Here is a 17,656-nt window from a genome sequence, read left to right as displayed (position 1 = left end):
CTCGGCGCGGTGGCGGCTCTGTGGCATAGCGCTGTACTATATGGATGGTCGATAATTTTTTATTCGATTAACGATTTTTCACTGATTAATTGATTAATCAAAATTTTTGCCGGGCAGTTTTAAAAAGGTTGAAGCGCAGTTATCTACTTTTGTAGGACCCTACTTTTAATGCTTGAGAGGTGGAACCAAGTTTGAAACACAAGGTTTTATAAAGGATAATCTTTAACTTGTTAAAGACTAACTATAGTTGGCACTAGTGGCTTTTGAAATGATAAAGAATTATAGTGCAGAATTAAATAAGATACACGGCACTAGTGAATCCCTGTGCAGTACAGTTAAACAAGAAAGAAGTGAAATGGCAAAAGTGAAAGGTGAAGTCCAACTAAAACATGCAAATAATTGCAATATGCACAGGGGAATAGAAAATTACTGGTTTAGGATTTTAAACGACATGCTCTTTTCTACAGAGCGAAGGAATGTCAATTGGCTGGGATGTTTGGGTGAAACCGGCACACCTACTTTGAATGGCCACACAACCAACATGCGAGAATAGATGCTCGGACGCAATAGATTTGCTGGAATCGACATGAACTCCATCGCTATGTCAAATATACATGCTCCAAACTGGCGCGCATGCTGTACCACGTCTTTAGTGGACTGGGAGTGACAAAACGATCAACGACTGGGTTGATATATAGTACGCCTTGAATTGCGAGGGCATTCCAAGCCTCCGGCTTCGCGCGCCGAGGTGCCGTGTGCGCGGTGTGGGAGAAGAGAGTGGAATCGCTCGGCTCGGCATCACTCGGGACTCGGGAAAAACAGTCGACAGTCGCTCTGCCACAGCCGCACAGTCACTGCTCGTGCGCCGCCATTCCAGTACGAATTCAAAATTTTCGCGCCACTTCTGTCAAACTTTCGAAAACGATTAATCGAACAGGTTTAATCGATTAGGTCGATTAAATGAAATGTGGACATCGATGAAGATTAATCGTTTTGCGGGATACATTTAATCGATTAATCATTCATCGATATTACCAACCTGTACTGCTGAGTCGAGAAGTCACCGGTTCAATTCCCGGCCGCATTCCCATAGGGGCGGAGTTTCACAGTGCCGGTCTATTATGTTCACAGGCTTCCATCACGACGATCGAGAATAAGAAAGACGTAGCATTACGGCATACAAACAATCATCAGGTCAACGTCACAGTTGTGTCCCAAGGGCACGTTAACGAAGACACTTGTGATCTCTCACCAAAATAAACGCTCTACGCGAGGACCTTCCGTGCGCGCTGACCAAGCCTCGGGACACCAGCCGTACCATGCCCACCCACCCCTTGTTTTTCCAATTGCTATTTTTCCACGATTTTGCACTTTGGGTGCATTTCATAACCCCTATTCAATAATTTTCAATTGTCTTACGCCTGCTTTTGCAGTTCAGTATAGGAGTGGGCTTTTCACGCAATATCATTTAACTTAATTTCGCACTAAGTATAGAGGGAACGAGAGTTGGAAAAGGGACGGAGTGCTAAGACGCTCGCGCATTTAGATTTGGGTGCACGTTAAATGACATTAAAGAGCAACACTAAATAATTTTAGAATCGTAAAGCATTAGTCTGCTTTCATTTATTTGGCCAAAATGATAGATTACAAGCGGAGAAAATGAAGGTCGACGCTTCCCTCTTTGAACACCGCACGCTCTCCGCAGCATTGGTACGTCAGTGTTACGTCACAGATTTCAAAGTGTTTTTGCGTGTTCTGGTCGTATCTCGTGAGGAGATCGAGTTCTCTAAACTCGCCAGGGAGAGCCTTTAAGTTCCTTTAGAATGCGAAATAATGCTGTGCTCTATCATAAACAAAACACTAGTTACACCCGGACAAACACTATCCAAATCCATGACGTCACGGGCAGCTATAGTGCGGGAACTACAAGGTGGCGTCGCCCCTTGTAGTCCACTTCCAGTTCCTTTTAGAAAGAAAGAAAGAACTTGCTACCTATATATACTACACCCACGTCCACAGACTGTGTTGGCCAACAGATTGCGAAAGCCATCTCATTTACTCGGCCGTCAATCCACACCTTGCATGGCAAGAACCTTACGCCTCTTAAAGCCATTGTGGTTACATGAAGTTTCCGCGACGGTCCCGGGCCAGCTACAGCGGGCGACTGGCACAAAGGCCAAAGGCTCCACGCAACGCTCTGAAAAACGTGGTAATGAGCACCCTACAGGCCGCGTAATAGAGCTCGCAAGAGCCGCCATCAGTGGTCACATTAGCTGCGAGAAAATATGCACAAAGGGGGTGGTGTGCGAGTTCTGCGCATAATATCATACAAAATGCAACCGCGATTTCGCCACGTCAAGGTCACATGAAAATATCTCGGTACGACAGAAACCGCATAGAGAAACGTAGGCAGACAGGGGCTGCCAACGTTTCCTCGCGGGAAGACAGGACTGGGTCTGAGCAATGAGGCTGATGAAATTTGCATGTTATTTTTTTTTTTTTTTCGTTCTTGAGATTTATTTCGGCTCAGACAATACTTCTGGCTGTTTGCCATCCACATTGCAAACACTGCTCTTCTTTAGAAGGTCATGCTCGATTTTACGGGCAAACGTCCACTTTGACTTTTGAGTTCAGTCGTGAATGTGTTGCGCATGCACTTGTATAGCCTCCCGAATGGCCTCGTCATGTCGGAATACGAACGCGGGACTATATGATAAAATTTCTCAAGGCTGGCAACCATATGGCCTTACCTCGATCCAACCACTTATGGATCCCACTTCGTCGGTATTTTATTGGAATAGCAATTACAGAGACACGCCAGGCAAATTTTCGCCGTCGCCGTGATGTTCCGTATAAAGTCCAAGTGCGATAAGACCGCGGCGCGGGCACTGTATGCTAAGGGTGCAAGGGAAAGCGCAAGAGGGTGAGCCGAAAGGATGGTGCTTGATGCGCGCCGTCTTCTCCTGCGCTCCCAGTGTTGGGGGTTGCGTGATCAAGTGCGCGCTAGAGTAGCCCCTCTACAGCCGGGCCGCGACTGTGCATAGCTGTCCGCATGGCTGAGCACATACGCGGGCCACGCGCCATATTTTGAGGTAATCTGCGGCCGGTTCAAAGACTTAAGGGCGAGCCGAGATAGGTGGTGACTTCATGCGCGCTGTGTTCCCGCGCGCCTAGTGTCCATTAGCGGTCGCGTAACCTAACGTTTCCAATTTAGAGGCAGCACGAGGCGTTTGCTCCCCGCTATACCGGCGCTCTTCATGCATCACGCCAGCGTTGTGACAGCGAGTGTTTGTGGTCATCGAGTGAGATCTCTTCATATTTGCTTGTGCGCCCGTGACTCGATGCTTGTTAATTTAATTAGTGTAAGCGAATGTTTATTGTAATTTATAAGGCCGATAACATTAGGAAGCTTACTTCGTGTACTTGTATAATACTTTACTATCGTCATCAATGCTTCGCCTTTCGGGCGAAACTGCAACTTTTTTAATATAAATATTAACCGAAGGAGACTGGTGGTCGTTAATTGCAATCGAATTTCGAAATGAGGTGGTTTCGCCACGAAAAGATACACGTGCCCTATATTCTGTTGGGTCGCGTCTGTCCCAGGCGTATGTTTTACTCAGTGCTGCTAGATACACCCTTCTCCCCCCCCCCCCTCCACCTCTTTTTTTTTTTTTTTCAAATTTCGTGCCCGAATTCATACGTGAATACGTCTGAACTCAGGTGTGTGAAAACATCCGAATACGCATGTGAATGTGTATTTACATTCACATACGCTGAATGTGAATACGTTACATTCAGCGTATGTTATCCACTGAATATGTTTGTTCACCGAGCCCGCGAGGGGTTGCTGAGGACACATTTAAGGATCTACGGCATTGCTTTGACCCGTCGGAAATAAAATAAAATAAAATAAAACTAAGGGAAGCCCCACTACGGCGTGCCTCATACTCAGATCCTTGTTCTGACACGTAAAATATCATAATTTAATGAATTACTTAACGTATCGTCGCCGGACTGCGCAGCGGAACACCTGCGCTTGCTTCACGGTATGTCGCACGAAGAGTACGCTAAAACCGCTCGCTAACTCGAGAATGGCCACATTTGGAAGCTGATATGATCAGTTCAACTCACGAAGTCACAGCGGCGGGAGTCTTCTGGATGCATTCAGTCTACCCGAAGAAATAACTGTGCAGAGATCAGCGGACGCGTGCAAAAGGATGCGTTTACATGAACCGAGGAACACTCACGGAGAATACTCCTGGTGCACACACCGCCAAGGACATATAGGCAGCGAGGCGAGTAGCCACCCGTTGCAAACACGCAGAGGCGCCGCCCCTTCCTGCAAGCGCCGCTTGGCATTTTACGACAGCGCCAAGGCTTACAAATACGGTGTTACCCAACAGAGCACCACTCCTCGGCCGATAGCGCACGTAGAAACGACCGCTACAACGGTACAATATGGTTTCAGCATCCGGCAAAACATTTTGCCTTATACTCCCGTCGCGTCAGCGTGAGACATTTGTCGAAATGCACACGAAGTACAGTAGAAGATGGATGCTTGAAACAAATTTTTTTTCCTCTCTATTAAACCACTCCTCCGCTGAGAACCGAGACCCACATATCAATTAGGGTTTCTCACTTTCTCATGAAATGAGAACAAGTTTAAATATTTACTACTATACTACTACTACTTCTAGTATTATTATTATTATTATTATTATTATTATTATTATTATTATATTATTATTATTATTATTATTACTATTATTTTTATTATTAATGAAACAAAAGAAGAACAAGATATATGCAAGTACGATAAGGAAAAGCAGACTCAAACAGCCGAGTGAAGCGATAGAGTTCCCGTGGAAATGCAATATGCGCCGCAAACGGCCTAAGTAGGGCGCTTCGCACTTTGAACATTATCTCTTTTATAATAGGGAACCCGGAAGCACCCGAAAGAGGGGAAAAAAAAAGGGGGGGGGCAACAATGACAGTGCCTACAGTCAGCTGTATGGGCAATCGCAGTTACAAAATACAAAGAGCGGGGAGGCTCTCTTCTGCACACGGGAGTGGAGTTTCGCGTTTGCAGCAGTGCGGCGAGAAATTCTGCGACATTATAGGTGAAAGATGCGCGATCCGCACGCTCAGAGCCAGTCACAACCGTAGGTCCTGTCGCGCCTGCTTTCACATCTCCTATAGGTCATAGTCGAAACCTTGGCGTCGCGGCGGCCAAACTTGGCGACGGGTGGATGACGATCGGCGCGTGACGTAGACACAAAGCGCCCGTTCTTGAGAGAGAGAGAACACTTGACCTTTAGCTCATCGCCGGATGTGAACGCGCAGCCGCCTCGGCGCGCTGGAGCTCGCGCTCTCGAGTAAACAGACGGCAGCGACGAAAAAAAAAAAAAATATAAGACAAGTAAGAAGAGGAAGGGCCAGATGAAAATTAAGTACGACCATTTCCACGCGCAGCCAAGTGCACGCCATTGGTGCATCACGTCCAGGGCAACAAGCTTCCCCTTCGGACCACTCATTAAAACGATGTATTGATGAACCCGGAAGTTTACACCCACGGGCGTCGTGGAACAAACAAACACAAATACTCTACTAGTAGGCAAAGTATGCATTCTGTTATTGAATGGTGTAGTCTAAAATTGGGCGAGCGAACACCGCAAAAAATTACCCCTCCCAGCAACCGCACAGAAATTTAAATTTCTTTTCTCCACAGATCTCGTGGGCAGCCAACCTTGGCAGCTGACGTTGCATATGAATTAGACGGTCGAACGAAAAAGTGTATTCTTTTTTTCGTCAAAGGTGCAGTGAGGTGTTCACGAAACGATTCCCCACGAAGGTGCGAAACTAAAAGTCAGTTTTCAACCTTCGTATCACATCGGAAGAGCTCGGTAAGATGGTAAGCGACAGTGTATGGAAGGAACATCGTTTACAGTAACCACCAGTTCAAGGTTGTTAAAGAAGGAGACAATTTTTTAAAGTATATTCTCAGAGTAGTTTGACCTTCTTGCGTTGTACAACAAACGCAAATCGTTATGGCCACTATACTGTGGGAGTGCATAACATGTACGCACTACAAGTAGAACTGCTGAAAACGCAGAAGTGCCTCGTCGAGAGGCGCAAACCCAGCCTGCAAGCGATATTCCTCTTAAGAGCCGGCTTAGTAGTGCTTAGGTTTGACACGGAGATCTTTTACTGAGCTCTCAAGGCGGCGACGCCTGCTTCGTTTGCTAGGAAAGCGTAATTCGACATCGACGAAGCGTGGTGAATGCACACGAACGTTCAAGACGGGCTCTATTCGTAAGCCACTCGCGGTTGCGTGGCCGCTTAGGCAGAAGCGTGCGCAATACTCCCTCCTAGGCCCACCGCACCGTCATCGTTACAGAAGGGACTCCGCAACTTATATAAACAAAGTAGATAAACGGCACGAATTGCGGGACTAAAAATGATATTTAGATAACTCCGCGAGACCTTCTTGTGAAAACATGCGTCACGTAGTACTATACATACCTTGTTGTCGTGCGCTGCAGTCGCAGAGAGCACGCCCGTAAAGAACACGGAGCGACGACACACACGCACACACGCATGCACGGTGAACTCGAACGCGACCGGCGCTATACACCGCCCCTGCACGGGCCCCGTATCGCGGTGAGGGGGGGGGGGGGGGGGGGGGAGGAGAGATACGGGGACAATGGGGTTCGCTTCTTATCGTGTGAACACGGCGCTCTGGCATCAAGGGGGTTCTTCTGGCAGCCGGCGCCCGTGTGCAAGCCGCGATAGCGGTGCAGGAACAGATATACAGTATGCGTGGCCACCGCGGCACGATGGGGTCGCTCTCCCCCTCCTGCCCCCGTACTACGATAACGCGAGGAAGTTGCGACGCGTGGGCGACGCTCGCGAAGTGTGGCGAGACTCGCGCGCCGACCTGCACGCATGCGCGACGCTCGCTATCGCGTCGCGCAGTCAGCTGTGTACAGTTCTCTACGAAAAATAATTGATCGAGGGAATTCTGGCGCTGTAGTATAGTGTCTAATGGGGGAGCTGCAAGCTTCGCGGATCAGCCAGCGCGGGAATGATGGCTAGCGCATGGATTTGCCTAGACTTTGTCCTTCTGGCTTCAAACGGCTTTGCGACTTTGCAAATTGATCGTTTCTACAGCAAAATATCGCGCTACGAACGCAAGGACTCGCAATGGTTGTGCATGTGCGTCGAGTTAATTACCTCCTGCACTAAGAAAAATATATTATTCTTTCAAGCTTAAGGGAAATAAAGGGAGATAAAGCGTAGTAGTAAACAAACCCGCAATAACGTCCGAAGCCACAAGCACAAAGTTCAGACAAATCCATATTTACTAATTATTATTCCCAATGGGTATAGCCGAACGCTCGGAGCGCCAGATATTCGTCTCAATTAGTCCGAGGAAAAGATGCAAGAATGAAATGCCTGTGGCGACAACGCCTTGAAGTTCCCGCACAAGCTCGCCACGACGTGATTCATTTTGAAGTCGTCTGCTCGGGTCTAATTAAGCGTTTATCGATAAAGAAGAGCAGCTTTGTATTCCAAAACATATGAAAGCCTGAACTTAGCAAGTTTCAAGACATTTTATTGAGCCGAAACGGCCCGACTACGATAATATACATTGACATTTGTGACGTCATACTGACGTGGCGGACACCGGGGTTTCGGCGAGAAATTAAAAAAAATAAATAAATAAACTTTAACCGTGATTTTATAAAAATAAAGTTTGAAAGAATACTTTATCAGTCTAAACTGGTTTATAGTGTCTCACTTTAGAGTCCATTTAACTTGACAATCCAATTAAGTATATCTTTATCGACGTCACAGCGCGCGGCGTAATTCGGTGCCGCCGAGTCTTGCCACGCCCTGTGTGCGGAATGAATCGACCTTTATGTGCGCCATTTGAATCCACCAGATGACGCGCCGGTCTCCGGGCCAACTAAAAATAGCGAGTGTTCTCCGGTGCGATTTCGCGGCAGCAAACTTTCTTTAGCTTGGTGCGCACAAGAAGCCGTTATCTTTAGTCCCTACATCGCTAAGTGACAGCAAAGGCTCTCTGCGATAACTCGAAGGGACAGGCGATAGGCTGTCTTCCTAGACTTCTTTTTCTTCTTCTTTTTTTTTTTTTTCAAGCGACATCTAAACACCACACTGACCTCCTCCGATGACGTATATACACTCTTACAGTAAAGGTCGTTGCACTCGCTGTAAGTTAGAAACTGCTTGTCCCACACGTTACTAGCATGTTAGTAACAATCATACCAAGCCAATTAACAGACACTGAATTCCAGGAAAGTATAAACATGGAACTGCCGAATAAATTATGAACGAGGGTTAGAATTGCGATAAGCTTCACATTTACAGAAAAAGCTTCAAATAGAAAAGGCGGAGATAGGGAGACAGGAAATGCGCTGGACATTGGAACGTCCCTGTGTAACAACCGTAGCCGAAGACCACAACGTTCCGCACACGGCTTATAACACCGCACTGGCAACCACTAACAACTGCGGAAACCAAACTACAGCCTCGCCTCAACCAAACTTCTGCTGTCGATGTACCGCACAGGCACGCCGGAAAGCGTACCTCATTTAATTTCTTCGTTTATTCATTTTTTTTAATTATTGGCCGGTAGGACAGAGGGCAGTGCATTATGAATCACTGAGTGCAAGAAAAAAAAAAAAAAAAAAAAAAAAAAAAAACACCGATGCACATCTTCCCGACGACTATCACTTACAACCAGAGCAGTCAGCCTCGTCGAGCGTATACCTCAGCATGTAGATACACGCGCACGCGACCAGCCAGGGGCTCTATCAGTCGCGCTGTTTACGCTCAGAACACTGAACGGCTGACGAATGCCCAATTGCTGCGAGGAACATATCGCACAGTGCTGTGCACAGGCGCGGGAGGGAGCAGCCAAATTGGCGTCGCGTGGGAATGCATATTGGAGAGCTTTTATTTTATCATGTTTCGAGTGAATACTGTTGGGACGTGTCGAACGAATGGCCGTGCAGTGATAAAGGCAAAACAAGGGCAGCAGTGCAGATGTCAACAGCGCCAGTTGTACAAGCCTGGGCTCCGCCATCACCACAGCTCATCTGAGCATTCGCGGGATCTAATCGTGCAACACTTGGGCCCCGGCGGTCCTGGCGCCGAAATGTCGTAGGTTCGACTCCCAGCTCAACCAGCGAGAGAGAGTGACAAGCATGCTGTAATGGTATGCTGGAGATGTTAGCCTGGCTGTTCGCCTGACATGCTACTCGAAGGTGAATGCTGGGTGATGATTATGATACATACAGTGAGAAACAACAGCACATACAGCGAGAATTTTCATTTTGCTCTATCGTGTAAGAAACAGTGATGGAAGCCTTCCAGGCGAGCTTTGGAGGACATTCTGCCACAATTATGTTTAAAGATAATTTGTGCCGACTATAGGCATTCCATGGCAAAAGGGAAGAATGCAAGAAACTGGTCACATTGAATTAATATTAATGAAAACGGCCGCGGCTTGCCGTTATCCTCGTATAGCGCTCGCGGTTAGGAAAGTCCTTCATAAGTCGCCACCTGCAGAAGGTTCGTCACTGAAGCACTCAATAGCACGTGCGGCCTTCCATTTTAACGGAAGGTCGTGGTTTATAAATTATTATTTATTACGAGCTTTTTTTCTCGGTGCCGTATAGTAAGTCGTCCGCGACGGACGTATACGACGCAGAGAATCGGCACACGTACGTCATTTGCTGCTTTGAGGATAGGGGACCGGAACGCGGCCTCGCCTATAGTAGACGACCGACGCTCCTTAACATCGTGACGTCACCGGTGTGATGCCTGGCGCCGCCGCGGAGGCCACCTGCGATGGCTACGATGCATACTGTATGAATACTGCTGCGATGTATACTGTGCGATGCATACCCTGTGCGCTAAGATTTCAGCGCAAGCTGAACCATCCCGGGCAACCTACACTAGACCCGCGACAAACCACTACACGGTGCGCCTCGTAACCCGTGCTTGTGAATGAGTGAATGAATGAGTGAAAAGAGATTTCAGCGTAGCCCAAGTAAACAGAAACTATATTAGCGCCGCTGCTCGAGAGTTCTCGCAAGCTTTTGCGTGCGTCGAAAGCCTGCGGCACGATCCGGAAATGCAATCTCGCAAAATGCAGAGCAAGAAATTTCGCCGTGTATGGTGTATGCAGAGCCAAACAGCGAAACTGAAATACTCGAAAGAAATTATGAAAGCGTCATCGCCTGGGCGCTTGGCAAGGTTCGAGAGAAGGCTTCGGGAGGCTGAAATGGTTAGTTGGTTGAGCGTGCAATTCCTTAACATCATAATTCTCCACTTTCTGCCGACTTGTTCCTCACCTTTGCTTGGCGCCGACGTGCCACGGAACGTTGTAACGCTAAAGCATGCGGTGATGTCGCGGTGAACAACTAGGCGAACATAAGACAGGCAATGTGATCACGATGCGCGGGTATTTGTTTCCAAGCAGCTAATCTAATCTGCCACACTTGTTCCCACAAAGGCACCCCATATATAAGACAAACCAAGTGCGCGTCTGGGGTAACGAACAAAGACATAGTGCGGCGCTGACACCATGCCAACAGTGTTTGTCACTTCGCACGCCCTTCAGGCTCGTCTCTGTCACTTAAAACGGGATGCGGCGTCGGCGCGTACCAAGCGCGACACACGTGATGTTTCTTGGCGTCTCGCGTCAAATGATGTCTCGCGGTGTCTCGACACACACGGTGTCACATGGTGTCTCGTGCGCGACCGATGGCGGCGCTGCGAACGGCACTCCGGTGGCGTCTACCGGGGAACTCGCCTTCGTCGTCTGCTACGCTGCGGCTAAATCGCTCTTATATTTTCAGGCGTTTTTCTGATTGCGTGCTCGCGTAGCCCGGCGCTCTCCAATTACTATCTGTATTTTTATAGTGTTAGTTTCATAAATTCCGGCATTAGGAGGACAACAAACGTCATATATTTTGTGCATCTTCTACATAACCACCCGATGTGGTAGGGTTGTGATGGCTATGGTATTGCGCTGGTAAGCTCGAGGTATTCGAGCCCGGTCTCGGCTCAAATCGCCCCCATCGAATTGCATTTCAATGAGGGCGAAATGCAAAAACGCCCGTCTATACTTTTATTTAGGATCACGGTAAATGACCCCACGTGGCCAAAATTAATTTGGAGTCCATAATCATATGGTGAGTTTGGCATGTAAAATCAATCGCCCAATTTAATCCCATCATTATTATTATTATTATTATTATTATTATTATTATTATTATTATTATTATTATTATTATTTACTCACATCACCACAGCCCTCCCGGGCAGGGACATAATCTTTCCTCTCCCCTTCCCCCAGTACGAAAATAATCAACCGGGCTAAGCCCTGGTTAACCCTCTGCCTTTCATTTATCCTTTCCCCCCCTCTCTCTCTTCGCGTTGACTAAGGAGCAAATAAAGAAAGCGTTACGCTAAGCCGTCTCACACGGAAGGGCGAGCTGTGTCACGGTGGAAGCAATCAAGTTTAATTAAAACTATCTTGCGAATGTCAGCACTGCAGCACAAGAGTATACGTAGTCATCTTTTTTTAACAAACTGCACGGTGGGACAGGGCACGAGGAAAGAAGTTCTCTCCCGCCGCGCAGTTTGTTAAAAAAGATGAATCCGTACCAACTCGCCCAGCTATCGACTATTCTTAAGGCTACGTAGCTTTGTTTTGCCGACTAATTTTGTCCGCACCGTTACATCAGACGTTCCAGATCGCACTTTGATGCAATACCACTAAAGCAGCAGTGCACGCATTAACGCACCGCAGCGACCACCTAGTTTCCTGAGAATGGCACCAAACGTATTTCATGATATGCTTAACGCGCTGGACAGCAAGAAAATTGGAATGTCCGTGGCCAACGGAGCGGGCCCGGCGACCGAACACGCAGCACGCGCTGGACATACAAACACAGTATTACAGCGCAGACACAGTAGCTGAAGGCCAAATTCTGAAGTTCATCGTCAAACAAGGTCCGACTAATCGTAATGAGTGAGCCAAGCAACGGAACAGCAGTGACGAGAAACCAACGCCGTATACACGCATGCACGTGTATACACACTGATGACTAGCAGACAACGCCACGAGCGATCCGCACTAAGCGCGGTGACGACGGCGACTCCGCTCGATGTCGCTGGGAATGGTGTCCTGGAACATCCCGTACATTTTTTCTACAAGCCTGTAGATTCACTTGTCAAAAACTCGAGCAGAGCAGGTCGGCCGACAGCGTCAAGTTGCCTTCACGTGGCGAGCGCGCGCGTGGCGCGACAGCGGAGTTCCCCCCGCTGACGTCACACGCGAGAGGGCGCCACTCAGAAGATCTCTGGGCTTTAGCTCACTGCTTTTCTTCCAGACTATCTCTTCTGTACGGCGCGCAGCCTGTACAGAAGAGCCCGGCTAGAGCGAACAATGAATACCCTCGGAGCACACCTGTATAGGCCACAGCTGGAGCTATAAACCATATCGCGGGGGTGGAAGGTCACATATATATACTACGTATTCCACGGTTTGCGAGTATACAATTCGCTCGCATTTGCTGTCCACATATGGAGATACAATAGGAATTGTTTCCTTCAGGAGTTCAGGGAGGAAGGAGTTGTGCCAACCGCACAGCACGAAAGACATTGTCCGTAACACTTGTCGACGTTCAAACTATATATATATATATATATATATATATATATATATATATATATATATATATATATAATGACTGAAAGCTTTACCACCACTATCCTCGCCTCTCTATTTCTTTGACGTTGACCTCGTGTATAGCAAGCACAGTGGTGGTACACAGGACGTATGCCCTGTCCGCGAAATGGAATATTCTCCCCTCGATGCAATAACCGCAGTTTCTCGCGCTGCATGCCAAACATTGACCGGAATGTCCAGCACATACATACTCTGTGTTCTCACCAAAAAAAAGTCACCGCAAAGCTTTAGCTCAGGCTGCTCTAGCTCTGCAGTGCGTCGGCGCTGTCGTAAGACAAGGCGGCATTATAAGGCGCATATACGACATGTCGTCGATGTGGAACTGCGCACGAGCACGACATTCACGCAGATTACGCGCACGTACGAACCCGTCGTGGATGGGTACAGTCTCGTTAGCAGTAGTAGCTGGTTATGCAAGGCCGATTTACGAGCAGTTAAATGTCAAAACAAGGAAACGGACGCAGAGCTGTGTAGGACAAGGCCCGCTGCTTGTCCTATCTATATCACTCCGATGTCCCTGTCCCCCCCCCTCTTCCGGGACTACACTCAAAGAAAACCGCAAGAACCTGTCTCTGTATCGCGGAACGATTGCACGAAACGGAAAGGCGTTCGCCCCGAGACTATATAATGTTGTGCACTACATGACGTCTCCCATGTTTGGCTTCCTTTCATTCTTTGTATTTTAGGTCACCTATTCGACGACGAAATAAGACCGCCTCCCAAGCGCGCGGCCCAGTGCGGAGAACACGAGAGCCGTCTGTCTCTGTTCCCAAAATAGCAAGCATCGTAAAATACACCGCCGAGTTCTCCGCTTTCAGCCCTTCTTCGTTTGGCTGTTCACGAATAGCAGCATCGCCGACAGGCGTGTTTGCTTAAGCGGGGGGAGGAGGGGCTGCTGGGTCAAGAGCGTTCACCACAACCACGACCTTCGAGCTGTTGGTTTTCCTCGCAAAGCTTTTTCGTGGAAGTCGATTCTTTCCCACCAAGGGCGGACGAAGATCCGAGCTTGCAAATAAATGCCCGCTCTATCCCGGGAAATTGGAACGAGCAGCCCAAAGGACAACAGTGAAATCAAGTTTTCCCGAGCACTTCCGCTGTTGAAAAGACACTCGCCGAACGCTTACTTACACGTTAATGTCGGCTGCTGTGCTGAGAAAAAAAAGAAAGAAAAAAGGAAAGAAAGAAAGGAAGGACGCGAACGTTTTTTTTTCTTTTTGTTTTCTGGCAAATTCGATAAAATGGGCTGTGAAAATGCGAATGAAGACGCGACACGCTATCATACCGAAAACAAAAATCGATAAACGAGAAAGCAGAGTTATACTAAGCGCATTTCCCTTTATCGACATACGCCAGGCTGTGGGGCTTATGGTATCGAGGATATGAGCCCATTTACCGCTCGGTTATGCAGCGATCGCACGGCGCAATTTAAAGTAATTAGGCGTAAGAGGCCAGTCTGTTTCTTCTCTCGTACACGTATTCTTGCACACACACACACACACACACACACACACACACACACACACACACACACACACACACACACACACACACACACACACACACACACACACACACACACGCGCGCGCGCGCGCGCGCACGACAGACAGATAGCCAACTGCTCATATTTTTTTAATCCACTGCGCCACTTTCCACGAGTGGCGGCCACCACCGGAGTACCCTTCATTCTCGCTAGTATAAACATACACGCCCCATGCTTGCGTACGCGTAATGTATCAAGTAATGCAGCTGAATACTAACTGGCTCTCCAAACGATGTGAGAACCTTGAAATATGTTTTAATCGTTACGCACAGTTCGGCCCTTGCAGCACGCATTATTTTTTCATTCTTCCTTCGACCACTCCCACCATCCCCAAGTCCTCCCAATCTCCTGTGTTGTTCAGAGAAAACAAAGATATCTACGCGACATTTCCATTAACGTAAAAAAAAAAAAAAGAGTGCTCCAACCATATTTGACGACGTTTCTACTGCTACGTCAAAACACAAAAGAAAAAGGTAAACAAGCTAACAAGGACAGCGTACGTGCGTGCGTGCGCGCGTGCGCGCGCGTCCAGTGTCACCAAAGCAAGCGCGTTCGTTAAAGGCTGCGAACGGGCTTCAATGCCTGGGGACTTCGGCTCGAGCGTGACGTGACATTGAGGCTTTTGTTATTATTATTATTATTATTATTATTATTATTATTATTATTATTATTATTATTATTATTATTATAGAAATAAACCCCGTGGCCGGGTAGCCGTTGCCTTTTGCTGGCGACAACTACCCCTTTTCGCTTGATTAATGATACAGACTAAGAAAAAATAAAATAAAGTATATATTGTTGCATTAGGTACTGCTTAAACTGAAGAACGTGTAGCGCAATAAGAGCAAAAGTCTCTTTAGAAAAGTTCTAATTCAAACAATGTCCATGTATGTGTGGGTACACATAAGTTTCAGCCTGCACGAATTAGACGACTACACAGGATGCACTATAGAGTATGCATAATCGCCACAGATGCCAGCGTCTTCAAAGAAGCGTTTAAGTGCTTTCATAGCTTTGTGATGCACTTTTGATGGCCATGGACCTAACGCTTTGGCAAGTGGGAAAAAAAAAATGTCCATGTGAATCGAGTAAATGCAGTTCTTGTTCAATGCGCCGTCTGCGCGTGTGTAATCTGCCTGGAACAGTCGAGGAGTAGCTGGCATACGTCCTCGTCGTCGTGGCCGTACGAACATGTTGGAGAGGATGCACGCTTAATTCCAAACGGGAAGTCCTTAGTGCAGTTCCAAGGCGGAGACAATGTCAGAGGGTGTCGATGCGCTGTGGACGCTGAGGGTTTCGCTGGTACTCAAGATGTGGGTCAACTGCATACAATATTGATTGCTTCGTGTTCTCGGAGGACAAGTTCGACACACACACACACACACACACACACACACACACACACACACACACACACACACACACACACACACACACACACACACACACACACACACACACACTTCTCTCTCAAAGCTTTTAAGCATTCGCTTGATTGCGTACATTTTACCGTCCGTCCTGCTAATCTCATTCCTATTTGTTATATTGGTTCACTGCAGCACCTCATCTCTTTCCTAAACGTCTACAAAATGGCCACATTGCGAGGACTACGCGCACCTTCTTCACACAACGTGGCAACGCTCCCGCCATCACCCTCCCTCCTCCCCCATCATAAACCACACACCCGTACCGGAGGGGGGGGGGGGGGGGCTCTCGTCCTGATCGCACCCGCGTGACCAGCGTCAGCTGCTGTGGCGGAGCCGGGAGGCAGGCAAAGCCACGGGAGTCTTCAACTGGGAGACGTTGAGGGGAAAGGGGCAGGAAGACAAGAAGTCGACCACCGAGCCTACTTTCTTATATTTCTTCTGAAAAATAAAGTTTATTCTTCCGCCTCCTACAGCGTAGAGCAGACAAACCGTATCTAGTTAATGCCTCTATCTGCTTTCTCTCGGTACAATTACCGGGCGCACAGCAATTCGCAACTATTTCCAGGGTATCCCGCAGCGGAGCCTGCAGCGCGCCGCGTATGGACCATTTCATGCGGACGATGCGCGCTCGGAGGCGATGCCACCATCAGCCTGTGGCGAAAGGAGGCGCCACGCGAGCCGACAGTGCAGCCTTGGCTTCCTTTCAGAATCCTCTTCCGGGGCAACGCAGTTTCGTGAAGTCCAGTCATGACGATAACTCATTGTAGTAGACAATCGTGTCAGTAAGAAAAAAAAAATGCGGCAGAGCTCTTCCGCGCGCAGCGGGGACGAATAAACAAAGCAAACGCGCAGGAGAGAACGGGTTTAGGCAGCGACAGAGGAAGCGGCGAACGCCGGCTACGAGGCGGAAGAAAGACGTCGCGACGGCGAAAAAGAAAAGAAAGCGGGTCGACAAAAGGCGTCCGCGCGCCGCCACCGACGCCAGTGCAGCGTGCGGCAGAAGCAGCAGCAGCAGAAGAGGACAGCACAAGCCTCCTTCCAGAGCCGCGGGCAGGAGTGCCACTGGGTCGACGGCCTTCGACGGGCCCGCGCCGACGGCGCTGGCGACTGCACGCCGCGCGCGCTCACTGGGCCGCGAATCGATACCGCGGCGGGAGGCACGCCATTTTTTTTTTTTTTTTTTTTTTTTTTGCGCGGCACGCTAGAACAACCGGCCTCAGCAGCTGCCGCAGACTGCTGCTGCAGCAAAACGACGAGACATGAGGGATCGCGGTGGTGCTATCAGTGTAGCTGCCATAAGGAGACGCGCCAGGATGCCAGCCGCTGCGGCACCGTCGGTTGGCAACATCGGCAGATAGATAGATAGCCATTTCTGGCCAGCAGATAGCCTCGTATCTCGTTTTCTTTTCTTAATAGCCGAATAATTTATGCTTCTCTTCTACACCGGGATGATTCTGCCGCAGTCGCGCGCCGTCGAAACGACTGCAGCCGATAGTTTGGCGCAGTCGGAGAGGCAGGAAGAGGGAAGGATCTCAGATCCGTTCGAGGTGCCGGCGAACGTTACTGCGAAAGAAAACGGCGCCCGTTGCAGCTGGCTTTGCACCCGTGGTTCCTTGAGCTGTGAAACCGCGCATCTTGCCACGCTAGCAAGATGCGCCCGCGAACAGGTGGTGGCTTAAGCGCCATCCGCGTAAGCACCGAAGCGTGGGTGCCTTGGGTACACCGTTAGCGGGGGGCGCAAGCGCAGCCAGGCGCCTGCTAAAGGATACGCATGCGCAGACAGCGCGGCAACAGCAGACGTACTCGGAGCAACTGCGGTGGTAGTAAAAATTAGTTAAGAACGTGTTTGTATTCAAGGTACCTTCTCATCTACTTGCTTTGAAGGTGTAAAGAAA

General features: G+C 48.6%; 1 protein-coding gene across 4 annotated transcripts in view; it reads right to left on the bottom strand.

The window, feature by feature from the left end:
* Positions 1-17,656, bottom strand: part of LOC119437139 (phosphatidylcholine:ceramide cholinephosphotransferase 2) — a 218,703-nt gene that overhangs the window by 102,974 nt on the left and 98,073 nt on the right. Inside the window, exon 1 of one of the 4 annotated variants that reach the window (XM_037704207.2) lies at positions 6,526-6,652. The exons of the other annotated variants lie outside the window; for them this stretch is intronic. The gene's annotated coding sequence lies outside the window, so the exon portion shown is untranslated. Of the gene's footprint in view, positions 1-6,525; positions 6,653-17,656 lie in introns of those variants that run through there. 4 annotated transcript variants of the gene reach the window in all.

Source organism: Dermacentor silvarum, chromosome 1, assembly GCF_013339745.2.
Source record: "Dermacentor silvarum isolate Dsil-2018 chromosome 1, BIME_Dsil_1.4, whole genome shotgun sequence".
NCBI lineage: Eukaryota > Metazoa > Arthropoda > Arachnida > Ixodida > Ixodidae > Dermacentor > Dermacentor silvarum.
Note: the sequence above shows the minus strand (reverse complement) of the source record. Positions and strands in the feature narration are given on the sequence as shown.